Raw genomic sequence first — 15,410 nt, 5'->3', positions numbered from 1 at the left:
AATAAAATATTATCAGTAAAAACCTCAAATCATGTCCTTTCTAAGAATTAGAACTCTCTTGTAGATATAAAGGATAACATTTATAAAATGCAATTATGCAACTATCAAAAAAACTTCCTGTCAGTCACTGAAAATAATTTATTTATCACATTTTAAAGATTGATTATTATCTGGGCCCTTAAGGGTTAATGCTCCTGAACTGGACTGTCTGAAATACGGTGTGTGAGAGCAGCAGGACCTGTACAGCAGCTGATTCTGTCTGGATTTGAGTTTACAAACTACTCTGGTTACTTTTTTCAAAGTTGAGGGACATTACAGCTGCGCTGCTGATCAGCGCTATTTGTAGAACATGAACGGACTCGTGGGAACCTGGTCGCACGCGGGGTCTGTGTTGGTGATTCTAAATTATTGATCAGGTAACAGTGCTGTGGCTTCACCTGTCACATGTGGCACGGTGGTACAGTGATTACAGTGGTCTCAGGCCTGTCTGAGTGGAGTTTGCACATTCAGTGGTACTGTATTCTATATTGTCCCTATGGTTAGGGTTAGTGACAGTCTGAATGGTTGTTTATCTCTACGCTTCTCTGTGATGGACTTGCGATCCACAGGGTGTCCTTCGCCTCTCGCATAGTGACTTCTGAGCATGAGTACCGGTGACCCCCATGACCCAGAAAGAAGGTAAAGAAAATGGATGGATTAGGTATAAAGTACTTTTATAACCTTGTCAAGCGTATTAGTGGGAAGTGGGTGGGTTCTGTGTGCCGCACAGGGACACGTCTAGCTGGAAATCTAACCCCCAACCCTTCACCACAGGTGACTTAAATATTTAAAACCACCTGTGTCTTTAAATTATTAATCCTACATATCAACAACAGGGGAAGCTAATTCCTCGTGCTGTAGATAACAGCGGCTGATCATTCCTACAGAACGCCCCGCTGACACTTCTCGTCGACACGTTTTTCGATAAGTTTCTCTTAAAACTTCCTCATTCCTGACTCCCGTTAATCACGGGCTCCATCTCCGCTCTCCTCCCTGAGCTGCAGGAGATAAAGGGCGAGGTCGGTTTCTGACCTCCAGCTTTCACTGCGGTTTCATGCAAACGTTCAGGTCGGCCTTTTAACAAAGCTAAACTCTTTCCCTGCTGCTGCTGCTGCTGCTACACACTCTGCAGGTTTCTGTGAGCGGCACAAGGCGGCGTTCAGTGGGACAGCACGAGTTATGACTTTGTGTGTTTCGAAGGTGCTGTGTCAACACTGGATCCATCCAAACTGACACGACACCAATTTATTTAGTGGGCAGACTGTTGCCCAAATAAGGATAATGAGTTTGGAACATTTTTGATTTGTGAGAACCCCCCGCACACACATCCTTGTATTTGCATTAAACTGAGGACGTTTGTATTGACTTCCATTCATTTTTGTAACTGTATTTATGCCTACCTCAGATATTTTCCCTAAAATTAACCATTACTGATTTATAGCTAACCCTAACCTGAACCAGAACTTAATTCACGACATACTAACTAGTAAAGCACAGAGCTGCAAACAAAGTGAGGACATTGAAGCGGTCCTTAATTTATATCAAAGACCTCACTTTGATAGTAACTATGGTGCAAATGGTCCTCACTCTGTAGTAAAAACAAGCACACACACACACGCTCTCCAAAAACAACAACAAAAAAAACTTTTTTGCCTTTAAATCATGCTGGAGAGACAGTTTGGAAATTCTTTTAATGTGAAGTTTTTGTAATTTGACAAACATACGTTATTTGTAATGAAATCTGTTTGGCTGTTTCACGTTGGGTCATAAAACCTGTATTTTCACACAGATTGTTAACACATACCTGAGATTCCCTCTCTCTGTCCAACCTGTGACTGCTGCAGGTTGCTATGCAGAGCTCACTTCTTCTGAAACTCCGAAGCACAAACTGAATTATTTTTCCCAACTCTGACATTTTTTTTCTGGTAAAAGATTGTTGTCTGATATTTTATCTGACAGTCTGTTTCCTTACGACACAGAGTCTCTGAGATTTTAAAATCTTTTCTCTTGTCATAAATCAAGGTGTGTTTTTGAGAAAACATTTCTTGAACTTGAGGCCCCAAGTAGTAAAAATAATAAAAAACTCCCTTCAGGAAATTAAATCATTAAACTTATTTAGTGATGTTATGTTGTGTAAATTCACACAGAAACCATTTAAATGGCAGCCAATCAGAGCTCACATTCTTTTTTTCCCTGAACATGTACAACAGGTTTTTTAATATGCTTCAACAATATGAATGAGTTACAGCCTCTCTAATGAAAACAGTGTTTTGATGATGAGGTCATCTGTGTGTTTATGTAGCCATGGAAGCAGCACGACACACAGCCTGGCTGTGGCTGATTTGTAAACTAGTATTTACTTGTGTACAGATATTCAGTGGCCCATTCAGAAGGATGATAGTACGCCACACCTCAAAAATACTGAGCAAACAGCCCGAGTCAGTTACCCTGACATCGACGTTTACCAACCCAAAGCATCCTCAACTATCTTACCTGTTACGTATACATGGACAGCCTTATTCCATCCAGAGCTGAATATAAATAAGACACAATTCCATTTATGGTGTTTACTTGTTACAGAGTAATGCCTCCCGCTGTGAGACCAGAGGGGTGTATTATGAAGCCAATTCAACCCAGCTGGACTTAATTTGTGGTAGCTGGCTCAACAAAGCCTGAACCGTCTCTAAGATAACTAACAACAACATTGCCCACCGACGAAGACCTGTGTGTGTGTGTGTGTGTGTGTGTGTGTGTGTGTGTGTGTGTGTGTGTGTGTGTGGTCGTTCACACCATATTTTGAATGCAACGCCCATCAGACTCCAGTGTGACCCTGAAACAACCCACAGAAGACGTGAAGTCTTCTCGCTGTGTTTACAGGAGATAATATGGATGTTAGCATATGTTAGCATAACGGATCGATTCTGATGTCGCTGAGCAATCAGGACGACTAAATTATTATCTGCTATGCCTGTTTTGTTCAGTGATTACATTTGATCTTGCCACTTCCTGCCTACTCAGGTGCACTCCTGGAATGGAAGCACGATTCCACTCCTTGAAGTCTTTCATGCCAGAGTTTTAACTCAGATTATCTTACGATGAAAAAGGACGGAGCTGTAGCCATTTGGGTCAAACCTCATAAATGGTATTTGATGACAGAGGTAGTCAGTGCTGGCTCTAGCCATTTTGGTGCCCTAAGCGAGTTGAAGCCCCCGCCCCCGAACTATGTCCCTCCCACCCACCCCAATTTGAACCCCTAAAACCAAGTTTGACAGAGTAAGGTACAACGGTAAACTTAGATTTATTTGCTTTCCCAAATGTTTTATGGGTAGTTTATTTTTCTTGTAATCCTTCATTATTGATTTTTAAGACAAAGCTAACTGAAAGGGGCCTTGAGCAGAGTTACAACCAGGGATTACAAATAATTACTTTTTTCTTCTGCAGTTCGGTGCCCCCTCCAGCAGATGGTGCTCTAGGCGACCGCCTAGTTCGCCTATGCCAAGAGCCGGCTCTGTAGATATCGGCTGTGTCCAAAACGGCAGGACGGGTCCTCCGGAGGACCCAGACTCCCCGGTCTCGGCGGGCCGGGTCCTTAGTAGANGTGTGTGTGTGTGTGTGTGTGTGTGTGTGTGTGTGTGTGTGTGTGTGAGCACTTATCTCAATATATGTTAAACCCGACTGAGTCAATTCCATTTTTAGTGTTTGCTAATGGCATTTATCTGCAGTGTTCATTTTAAATAAGGGCCACTTTAAAATGCAAATCCAGTGGCTGTTTTTCTGTGATGATGTTGTTCATTCATTCATTCATTCATTCATTCATTCATTCATTCATTCATTCATTCATTCATTCATTCATTCATTCATTCATTCATATTGTGGTGCTTTTACCACTGGTGCTACTCTGGATCCGTTCAGTGCCACTCAGAGTAACGGTTTACAAATGATATAACAAGTTGACATCAGTGGTGACGGTGAAAGCAGAAACAGCCAAAATGTGGTTCAAGCTACATTATTGGCTCCAAATGGAAACAAAGCACAAAATGCATTGTGTGATATGATAATGTTTTTATTTTTTAGATGTACAGGTGTTTACAATTTTTGCGGACACATCAGCCTGTTTTTGTCACTCAGCACTTACTGCTTCATATCGAAACAAACCGTGTGCAGTAAAAAAATATGTGGCAGGCTTTCACTCAATCAGCTGCTGCCTGGATGTAAAGAGTGATTACTGTCCTGACAATGGTTTTGGAAATCCTAAAATGCTCTTACATAACTGAATGGTTTGCATGTGACTGCAAAACCTCCGCTGCTGTCCTGAAGACCAGGAGGAGCCACAGCCTTAGCCTACACACACACACACACACACACACAAACACACACAAAAAAAATGGTTCGAACTCCGCCAGTTTTACGGATGTAGAGCTAAAATTTGGCACGGTTGTAGCCGAGAGTCATCCTCCGTGTGTCTTTAGACATAAATGACTGTGACCTTCAAATACAAAAAGTAAAAAAAAAGTGAGATTTTCTTTTGAACTTGACTCAAGTGAAACAGGAAATGACATTAAAGGGGAATTATTTTAAAAAAAATAAACTCTCCTTATTGAAACAATCCATCTCTCCGATAGTGACTCAAAATAATCCAAACCATCAGATTTGTCTCTCGTCTCTGTTGTCAGTGGTCGTAGTAATGCCTTGTTTACACGCAGACATTCCCCTTTGACATCACTTCCTGTTACTTCACACGCAAATATCTGAACAACTGTTCATGTCGGTGGCGTGAAAAATATTTTGCAACATGTTATGAATGCTATCTTTTCAAAAAGTCATTCATATTTATAAAAACAATTGATTGTATGAGTACTTTAAGATTTTTTTGCGATATAGGTTGGAGGAAAATGGTTATAAATGTGTCCGGCCGTATGAGTCTCTTTAAGGAATCGTGACTGAATTTAACTGTTTCTGTCGTGGGATCCGACCGGTGACCTTTCGGTTACAGGCACGTGCCTCCGACCCGATGGCCCACTGTGTAGCTCCGGAGCAGAGTCCCGACCCGTGGGTTCAGGAGCGGTCCTGAACCCACCAGTCGGTGTGTTGTTTCTGCAGGGGGCACGGGGGTCCTGTTTAGATTTCGTTCTGTGACATCTCCGTCTCTCAGATCATGGCAGGTTGCCCTGCACGTTTCTGACATGATGACAGCTATGCGGCTGTTCCAGGATTATCTCCCGCTGCTCCCACGTGGAGGGGATTATTGTTTAAAAAAATGGATCCAGATTCTGCAGATTTGTGCCACACGGCTCCTCTCCTCTTCAGCCCGCAGCGACGTGACACATTAAAGCCGATGTGCTCAGTGCTTGTGATTTAAACATCTGCCACTTTGACGTGTTGATTTGTTATTGATCTGTAAACAATATAAACATCTGGACCTTTGGTTTTTAGTGTCAATTGTAATTTATTGTTCGCTGGTTGAAAAATACCCAGAATTCATTGTAGTTGCAATACAATATTTGCCCATATTTTGCAGTTTTGATTAAGTGAAAATGACACATTTAGCTGATATTTCTGTACATTTCTCAAAAAGAAGCAGCTTGTTTTTCCATACGGTTCGACTCAGCAGGTCAGTGAGCGTCTCTCGTGTGTGTGGCTGCTCGCAGCAGCGGTAATGCATTTAGCTAATGGCAGTGATCTGATAACAGGGTGTGCACCGCAGCAGTGTGCTGCCTGGGTATTGTTTATAGAAGGAGGGAGTGTCCCGGGTAAAGACGAGCTAATCCCCTTGAGTCAAAGAAAGTCAGTCTCACCTTGACGACTGTTACTCTGGGCAGAGCGTCTGGCCCGTCGCTGCTGAGGCTCATTAATTCTGGTTTAATCAAACTGAAGAATCAGACTACGTATTGGCTCTTTTATCTTTTACAATTATTACATGTACTCAAGAAGTAGTTATTTCTGGGATAAAGATGCTTCTTGCACTAAATTTGGAACATCAGACCTCGTTTTGTGCATGCTTCACCTCCTCCTCCTCCTCCTTGTTCTTCTTGTTCTTTGATGCTGAATATTTTTAGTATAAAATGTATTCTGCAGAGGTTGCTGGCTGACTGCAGAGCAGCTTTGTGCAGCTGTGATTAACACAGGATTATAGAAACCCTCATGAGGCAACAACCTGGTCTCTTCTATGTGGTGCAAAGTGACACGATCCATGATTATATTCAATTAAAAGGATGTAGGGAGTTAGAGCAGAGACAAATTTATATAACTATTCTGCAGTTAAAGTTACTAAAATAAACACAATATGAATTTCTTGAAGGACTGCAGGTCATTCAGATGCACCGATATGAAAATTTCAGCCAATATCGATATCTGATATAACTATTGCTGTTATGGCCGAAAACCAATATTTACCGATATTGCACAAACACACAAATTATATTATACCTATACGCACAAATACACTTTAATTTAACACCAACAGTGTTAATTTAACACCCACAGTGCTAATTTCAACACCAACAAAGTGTCTGTATGTGTCCACACTTGCTGGTGTTGAAATAACATTTGTGAAAGTGCTAAATTTTAACACCTTTTTTTTTTGTTAATTTAACACCAGCCGGTGTTTAATATTCAACAATATTGAGTGTCACATTAACATAAAAATAGTGTTAGTGTTAAAATATAGTGTTAAAAGTAACACTAGTGTATTATGGCGTTAAAAATGTTAACAGAAGCCACAATTTTACATATGCCAATACGACATTCTAAAAAATGACCAATATCAGCCGATACCAATATTAATGCAGATATATCGTGCAGCTACTACCATATCTAATTACAGCTCACGTCTCTAAAATTGACTTAACTTAGTTTGGCTTCAGCCGTTAGGGCGTAGACATACAGCCAATCAATGGTTTCTGAGAGTTTGACTCAAATCTGTTCAGTGATTCAAGAGAAATTTTACTAACAAACAGGGATGCACCGATACTGATATTAATGCCGATATATCGTGCATCTTTAGTGCCAAAGTTTTAAGGTTACTTTCGCACAAAACTTTAGCTCAGTGTCTGTAAAATCGGCTGAGTTAGAGCCATTGTTGTGTTTGCTGAGGTTGCTTCGATGTGGTGGCCATCTTGAATGGGTTGACTCTAAAAGGTAATCAGTTGTAGTTGTCTTCTTAGAGTTCCAGCAGAATCTTTACTCTGGCTTATGAAGTATTTCCGTATTTGTCACACATGGGTTTCCTCTGTGTACTCGTTACCCTACTTGTTACTCGTGTGTACATGTTAGGTTCATTGGTAACTCTAAATTACAGGATCCCTCTAGGTGTGAGCGGGAGAGTGTGTAGTTGTTTGACACAGTAGTCTGTGTGTCCCTGTGATGGACCTGCAACCTGTCCAGGATGTTGGAGTTAGTGGGTAAAGAAAATGTATTAAAAAAATGAAACCATCCTAAATGTCCAAAAGATGTTTGAGAAGTAACTGAATGAAAGTTTTGGACGCAGCTACGACTGCCAGCCACTCCGCTGGTTTCAGCTTACTGCACGTCTTCCAGGAATCTTTCCAAGAAATCAGATACGCCTATCGTTCGTCCTTGTAGGAAACGATTATGAAGTCACATGACTTGTCAATTTATATTCCATCAAAAGAAGACAAGTTAGAAAACATCAGGTTCATATTTTGGCAAATTTGACAGGAAGTTCAATTTAAAAAGCCCTGCTGTGTGCCTGAGGCTCTTTCTATTTCTGTCCCAGTTTTTGATCTCGATATGTAGTGTGTTTAATAAACCATTTAAGCTTATTTACGAACAACTTGGCCTGGACTTGGTCTCCATCATGTCAGACTGTACATATTTGTCACTTGTCACCACGAAATGCAGACAATAATGTAAGTACTTCTCTGTGTGTGCTTTCCTGTCTGTTAGCAAAATATTCCACAAAGCAATGGAAGGATTTAAACAAAACTCTCAGAAACTAATCATTGGATGCACATCTACAACTGTTTAACTTTTGGAATCAACACGATTCAAGATGGCCGCCACCGCTAATCAACCATTGCAAACACAAAAATGGCTCCAACTCAGACAGTTTTAAAGATATTCAGTTAAGACTTGAAATTTTCATTTGAAACGATAAAATTTAAGGTGGCAGTGGACATGACCTCCTTGAAATAACTCTATGTTGTGCCAAACCTCTTTATAAAACATTACATTCTTCATGGCTGCAATCGTCATAGTAAGCCTATTTGTGTTAAAATAAAAAAAGGTGTTCAGCCAATTTTAACTCCTCTATTTTTATGTGTTTTTTATGTTGCTCAGTGTTTAGCAGGTATGTAAAGCTGTGATATCACTAATTCTTTCAAAGGAACTGAATCATGTGGGAGAACAAAGCGCACTGCACAGACATGCAGGCATGAATCATGTAATCTGTCTGAGGGTGAGATCACCACCACACAATGTTCTCTCAGCATCCAGATGATGAAATCTGGCTTTGCAGCCACAGGTTGGCTTCCATATGAATTCTGAGCGTCTCATCAGATACTTAAAATAATCTTTGTCACCTCACGTCTGCTGACTATCGTCTCGTCTTTGGTATGTTTGAATGATTCGATCACAAGTGAGCAGAACGTCAGCTCTGATTAATCTATTTGCATAATTACGCACATGCAGAAAAAGCTGCGTTCCTAAGCATGAGAAATGTGTGAAGCTGATTTATGACGGGTGAGCTGAAACAGGCTTTGAAATGTTTCCCAAACCGCGCTGATGTCGGGTAGTTAGCTACAGCCTCGTCTTCGAGTTTTTAATTTTTGTTGATGCGTTTTGAAGAGACAATTTTTTAAAAGAGGATCAAAGTAAAACCCGAGTTTTTCTAGTGATCCCTTAGATAGATAAGCTGCCATGAAGAACATCTGTTTAGTTGTACTTCTTCGGTTTTCAAGACAAATGGCCTTAAGTTGTTTGTCTTGATGCTTTGATGTCTTTCTTGGTCTACCAGTACACTTGGCTTTAACAACCATTCCATGCTGTTTGTATTTGGTCCATATCTTGGATACAGCTGACTGGGAACACCCCACATCTTTAGCAACCATGCGTGAAGAGTTACCTTCTTCAAGAAGTTTCACAATATTCTTTTGTTTCAAGAGACATTTCTCTTGCTGGAGCCATGGTTCTTGCCACTCCACGTCATCCAGCAGCCCTCCAAAGTGTCATGACTGCAGGTGTTTTTAACTGCAGACTAACGAGCAGATCTAATCTGAGGCAGGTGTCAATTTAGGGAAAGGAAATTGACTGGTTGTGTCTTTATTTTCTACCTTTAATTTGAGTGATTCCATACTTTTTTCCTCAGAATTGAATGATTCCGTATTTTTTTCCCTATGCTTGGTCAATAAAAGTAACATTCACTGACTTCCACAATGTTTTTCTCTTCATTTCTTTGAGTGATACTGAAAGCCAATAAGTTGCACTTTGGAATGACCTTATTATTGTATCATGTTTTTGATCTGAGGTTGTTTTACAGAATGAAATGTCTGAATGAGTGCTCATCCAAGACTGGTGATTCCATACTTTTTGCAAGGGGTTATAATATGTAGCTTACAGGACAATAAATTGAAACTGGACATACAAGATCTTTTAGACAAAGACTCAAGTGCTAAATCATATTCATTTATATTTAGATATCTAAAAAAGACCAAATTATTGGAGAGAATATAGTTTTATTTTATTTTATTTTTTTACCGACTGTTTATATCGACTGTGGTCCACACTCCATTTCAGTGGGTGGCAGTAATGCACCTAATAGTTGTTTGCCAACCGCCATTATAAAAGAAGAAGAAGATGAATAAATTAGACAGAAATATCTTACGCTCGGAGAAGGGGTTATCTACGGAATCAAAGTGGGCGTGTCACAAGAGTGGGCGTGTCTAAACCATAAACACTGTGGGCTACGAGGCCTACATGACGGTATCCTTAGATCCTGCTTGATCTCTTTACAGCCTGACCCTGACCCAAACACTAAGGTTAACCAGGAGAAATGTGACCCAAGTAGGGGTCTCCAGAAAAAGTGGTGCCGTACGGTATCACCCCTTTTTTGCTTGTCCAGTCAGGTGTGTCCCTTTAACATAGTCCGTCAAATCAGGTGTGTCGCTTTAGAATCGCCTTTCCTTGTGACACGCCCACTCGTCCGCAGAGACCCCTACTTGTACGCTCGCGCTGCTAAAGCGGATTTAGTATTTACTACATCAACATGGACTTGGACTCTATGAAATAAGCTGATCTGCGAAGGCTCGCGAAGGAGCTCGGCCTTAAAGCAAATGGGAAGGTAAGGAAACAGTTTTAAAACATGACACTGGTGCTAATGGCAGTGGTCTCTGTCTGTTTCAGTAATATGTTTATTCATTTATCAGCACAAATAACTGATTTGAAAAAAAAAAGCCACAGTGACCGATTTCTTAAACTGTGCAACTAATAAACAAACATTCGTCATTTTAAAGTGCTATTTTTGAGGAAAACAAGAAAAACATAAATCTCATAACTATTTTTATAGAAACGTTTTTTTCACAAATACAAAGTCAAAATCAGTTAAAAATATATGCTTGAAAATGTTTAAAAACCTTTTTCTTTGGATCTTGTGCATCTGTGAAGCAGTATCATATTTCTCTAGATTTAGCATATTTAAATTAAGTCCGCCTATTATCCATGCATGGATGCTTCATTTCACTAGACTATAGGATGCCTTCATGCCTCCTTGTTTTCTTCCATTCTCAGGCTGATAAAATCCAGAAAGCAATAAAACATCAGCTGAAGGAACTGCAGGTAACAAACCTGCTCTTGATCTGTATTATTTTGAAAGCAGTGTCTGATTATGTGTATCATTAATAAGCATGCTGCTGTTTTGCCATTTCAGGGGCAGGAGTCAGGATCATGTTAAAGTGCAAGAAGAGGATAAAAACCAAGTGTGTGAGGACAATGTTCAGGCTGAGGAAGATGCTGTTTGCAAAGAAGCAGCTTCTAACGTTGACATGTTTGTAACAACATGTCGAGGGAAAGAAAATGCCATCAAAAGAAAACTCAACAATCCTGCAGCAGACTGTGATGCAAAGATGACCCCAAAGGTACTTATAAAGATTACTACATTTCATTAAATATGCACTATTATTTTTAATACATGCCTGCAAATGTGTATTTGCTATTTGATAAAACCTTTCAAAAAAGATGTGTGAGTTGTTTACGTTTACAGCTGCTTAGCGTCTGGGGCCAAACTAGTTTAAGATGACACACAGCTAACTGACCTTCATTATCACAATATGCATTCCCTCGAGGAAGGCTCGACTGTTAATTTCTTTGTGAGGTGTATAAGCTCACACAGCTGTCTTTTCTTTTAGGGTGATGAAAAGGTTGATGCACAAAGCAAGCCCTGCAGTGCACAAAGAAAGAAGGAAAAAGCTGTCCTCTGACAAGGAATCTGAAAAAACTGGATTTGAGGCCCAAGAAAGTGGATGTGACCAACAGCATGAAGCACCTGCAGGTAGCAAAACAGGTCAGGAAAAAAAGGTTTGTGGCCAAAGTGCTGATGGAGATTTTCACACATTTCTTAATACAGAACCCCAAAGAGCTCAAAAGCTTTAAAACTGCATCAGATGTTAAAGTTACATGCAGGTTAGTCCCACTCCCCTGAGAGATGTTTAAGAAATGGAAACATGAGACAAACTCCTTCAAACTGTCCATCTTCTCTGTCCAAAATCTAAACATTTTGGTCCATAGAGGATTGTCCCTCACCTTGATAAGGACAGCTGACATGACACAGGCCCAGTTAGTCTCATGTTTGGAGTTTTATAAATGTGTTTTACTTAAGTTTTTCCTTCTGTCCTCGTGGAGACTTGTTGATAGTGTACAGCTTTTATCTATAGAGTTTGGGTTCCAGTGGGTGGGGAGAGTCGAACACAAGGTGCTCACACTAAAATCTGTGAGTTTGTCTCCTGTAAGCCTCAATTATTGAGACTTTCTTCTCTTTTTATGTGCAACAAACAGTCCAAGAAAGGCAACTTGTTGTTGTTCCTCTACAATGAACTTGTTGTTGACTAGGGGTGTAACGATACATCGATCTATATAGATTTGAATGGTTCATGATTCAGTTATATCGAGGCAAAAATAAAAAATATCAATATATATCATCATCATATGCTTGATGTGAATCAATATCGTGTAAAATGTGCATATGATATTGCATTGTATCGATCGCTGACGTGAATTGAATCAAAATCATATTGTGACAGACTTTGTGATATCGAGAAATATTGAATCGTCATACAAATATATCGATGTAATATCGTATCATGATAAAGCTGGTGATTTACAGCCCTACTGTCGACAGTGTTGACGATGTCCTTTGGCGAACGCTGCTTTTTTTCTCTGCTTGGATTTTGACCCATATATTGTCCACGTATTGTCCTTTGTGTTGGTACCCTGAAAAAATTTGGGGCTCACTTTTCCTTGACTGATACTCGGTCAGTTTCACCCTAAAATAGGGACTGCAGATGTAAATTAGCCTTAGGCTAAATCTGGTGCAATGCATCAAATGTATTTATGTTTTAATTGCACATTGTCCCGAGTAAACAAACAAATTCAATTCAAAAATACTTTCATTCTCTGTGAGCCAAGAAGACAAAGACCCTACAGACTCTCAGGAGGGGGTGCAGCGAGACCAATCTTCATGTGAGTTTAGCTACTGATGATCTGATGCAGTTTAAAAACTTGTAGGTTTGAGAAAGCTCCTCAGATGGGAATGTCTTCAACGACCAAACAAAAATTTAGGTTTCTTCTTCTTTTTTTTAATTTGCATGTTTTCTGGGTTTGGGACTAAAGATGACTCTGATGGGACTAGGTGTTCTTACACACTTTTAAAAAGTATGGATTTGATTTGAATATTTTCCATGTCAGGTATATTTGAAAAAAAGAAAAACACATTCCAGAAAAACATCAGTGTTTCCAGACTCTATTACCGATTGCATTTTCTTAAAATTAAACTTTTTCAAATGATGTTCAAACAAGCTGGATGTCTTCTTAAAAAAGAAAATGTTTTGTTCATAAATTAACAAAAATGTGGGGGTTTGCTAATTTTTAGAAACTGGAGACCATTTTTATTCTGTGACTGATGGATTTGCCAGATCATCAAGGAAACTTTACTTACTAAGCTGACAGACAGTAACAAGCTCACATTTAATGAATTGGGTGACACAAATCAGTATAGATCTGAGCAAAAAGAAAAGAAAATTTACTTTTGCAGTCATGTTGATATTACATTCACTGATTTTGCAACAATGAATATCCAATATATCCCACAGCCTAAATGAAGTGTCTGGACTTTCAAAGATGTAATTATTTATGAAATGTGTTACTGGTGATTTATTTTTGTTGATTTCAAGACTCTGACAATTAAACATTAATTTTCAGGAAAGGGACCAAAAGTGTTGAAAGGTGGCAGAACCCCTCGCTACCAAAGGCTCCAGCAGAAGAACAAGACTAATACACCAATTAAGTTTTTTTATCCGTCCATCTGTCCATCCATCCATCCGTCCATCCATCCAGTAAACAAATCATAGAAAGAAGTATTTATTTGTGAATTGGTTTGATTTTTGTTTATTCTATCTCTTGACCAGACTTTAAAATAAATCCACGAGGCTCCGTTCAACAATATTGAGTCCATTGAGACTTATGTTCAGTGAAAAACAAAACAGAAGAATACCAACAGAAACTCGGTCAAAGACTTGAAGGTATTTATCGTCTGAAGGGGAAACAGTGATGATGTTTTTTCCAGTGTTGTTTGGCTCTTTTGTCTGTGGCAAAATATTTCATGAACCAGTGAACAGATTTTAATGTAACTTGCCGAAAATAACCACTGTTACTGACAATTAATCTTTGGAGTCAATAAAATTCAAGATGGCTACTAAGGTTAACTGACCTCAGGTAAAAACATTGTTATAACCCAGTTAATTTTATAGATAATGAGCTAAAACTTGGTGTGTTGGTAGCTAAGGGTCTACGGAGCCCAACCAGTGACATTGGATTAAAAAAGTTATCTCATGTCACATGTTATTATTTTGTGGCCACGAGATAATTATTGCAGTCATTTACATGTAGAGACTGTTGATTGTTTACATGGACAAGTTTGAATAAATTTCATTATATTTTAATATAGGAATGAATGACATACTCTAGTCTGTTGTGGTTAGGCATGAAGTAATTCTTAGCGCTACATATTGCAGCTATAGGCCTGGAGTTGGATTTGTCCAAAAAGGTTTTTTTTATGAAGCTAAACTCACAGGCTCCTCTTTCATGCTGTGCTTCTGCTGTGGAAGAAGTCTGACTTATGGTGCAATCAGGAACAATGTGTTTCCTGACATTCACCTTGGGCGCTCAGTGCCATCTAATAAATACAGTTAGGTCCGTATATATTCAGACACTGACACAAATTTTGTCTTTTTACCTGTTTACTGAAACATATTCAAGTTATAGTTATATAATGTACATGGACATAAAGTCCAGACATTCAGCTTTCATTTGAGGGTATCCACATTAAAATTGGATGAAGGGTTTAGGAGTTTCAGCTCCTTAACATGTGCCACCCTGTTTTTGAAGGGACCCAAAGTAATTGGACAATTGATCCCAAGGCTATTTCATGGACAGGTGTGGGCAATCCCTTCGTTATGTCATTCTCAATTAAGCACAGCGTTTCCCCTACCCACCAACGAGACGACCCGTCCCTCCAAGAATTTCACGACATGTAGTCATTTTTATTTAAATATGGCCAGATCAAGTCGAGAGCTATTTTTGCGCCCCTCCATATCCACCTCTCGTCAAACTGGGGGTGGGGGTGGGGGGGGCTGCGCAGAGTGAGGCTTTGAGCACTGCGGTCCTCACAAAGATAGAAAGAAATGTACGTGTGTGTGTGATTGTGTGATTAGACGCACGATGAAAACTCTGCTTTTTTTAATCACGTAGCACAAATGCGACAGCTTTGCAAGCTACTTTTTCTTTCTTTTAAAGAAAATGCAACAGGTGAAGCCACAGCATGGTTACCTTATCAATAATTACTTTTATATACAGTATTACAGCAAGAATCACCAACACAGACCCTGTGTGTGACCAGGTTCCCACGAGTCCGTTCATGTTCTATAAATAGCGCTGATTAGCAGCGCAGCTAAAAGCTAATGTAATGTCCCTCAACTTTTAAAAAATTAACTAGAATAGTTTGTGAACTCAAAACATAAATCCAGACAGAATGAGCTGCTGTCTACAGGTCATACTGGACTCAAACACCGAGCTGAGCTCCTCTCTGACACACATACACACACACACACACACACACACACACACACACACACACACACACACAC

At 39.6% G+C, this 15,410-nt stretch overlaps 1 long non-coding RNA gene across 1 annotated transcript; it reads left to right on the top strand.

Annotated features, from left to right (window-relative positions):
• The first annotated feature begins 10,604 nt into the window (after positions 1-10,604).
• LOC106517080 (uncharacterized) lies at positions 10,605-13,546 on the top strand. Its single transcript, XR_001310153.1, has 4 exons — positions 10,605-10,830; positions 10,922-11,129; positions 11,400-11,542; positions 13,468-13,546. It is a non-coding gene; the product is annotated as an uncharacterized LOC106517080 (long non-coding RNA).
• Positions 13,547-15,410: the final 1,864 nt, after the last annotated feature.

The sequence above is a fragment of the Austrofundulus limnaeus genome, unplaced genomic scaffold, assembly GCF_001266775.1.
Source record: "Austrofundulus limnaeus strain Quisiro unplaced genomic scaffold, Austrofundulus_limnaeus-1.0 Scaffold44, whole genome shotgun sequence".
Classification (NCBI taxonomy): Eukaryota; Metazoa; Chordata; class Actinopteri; order Cyprinodontiformes; family Rivulidae; genus Austrofundulus; species Austrofundulus limnaeus.
Note: the sequence above shows the minus strand (reverse complement) of the source record. Positions and strands in the feature narration are given on the sequence as shown.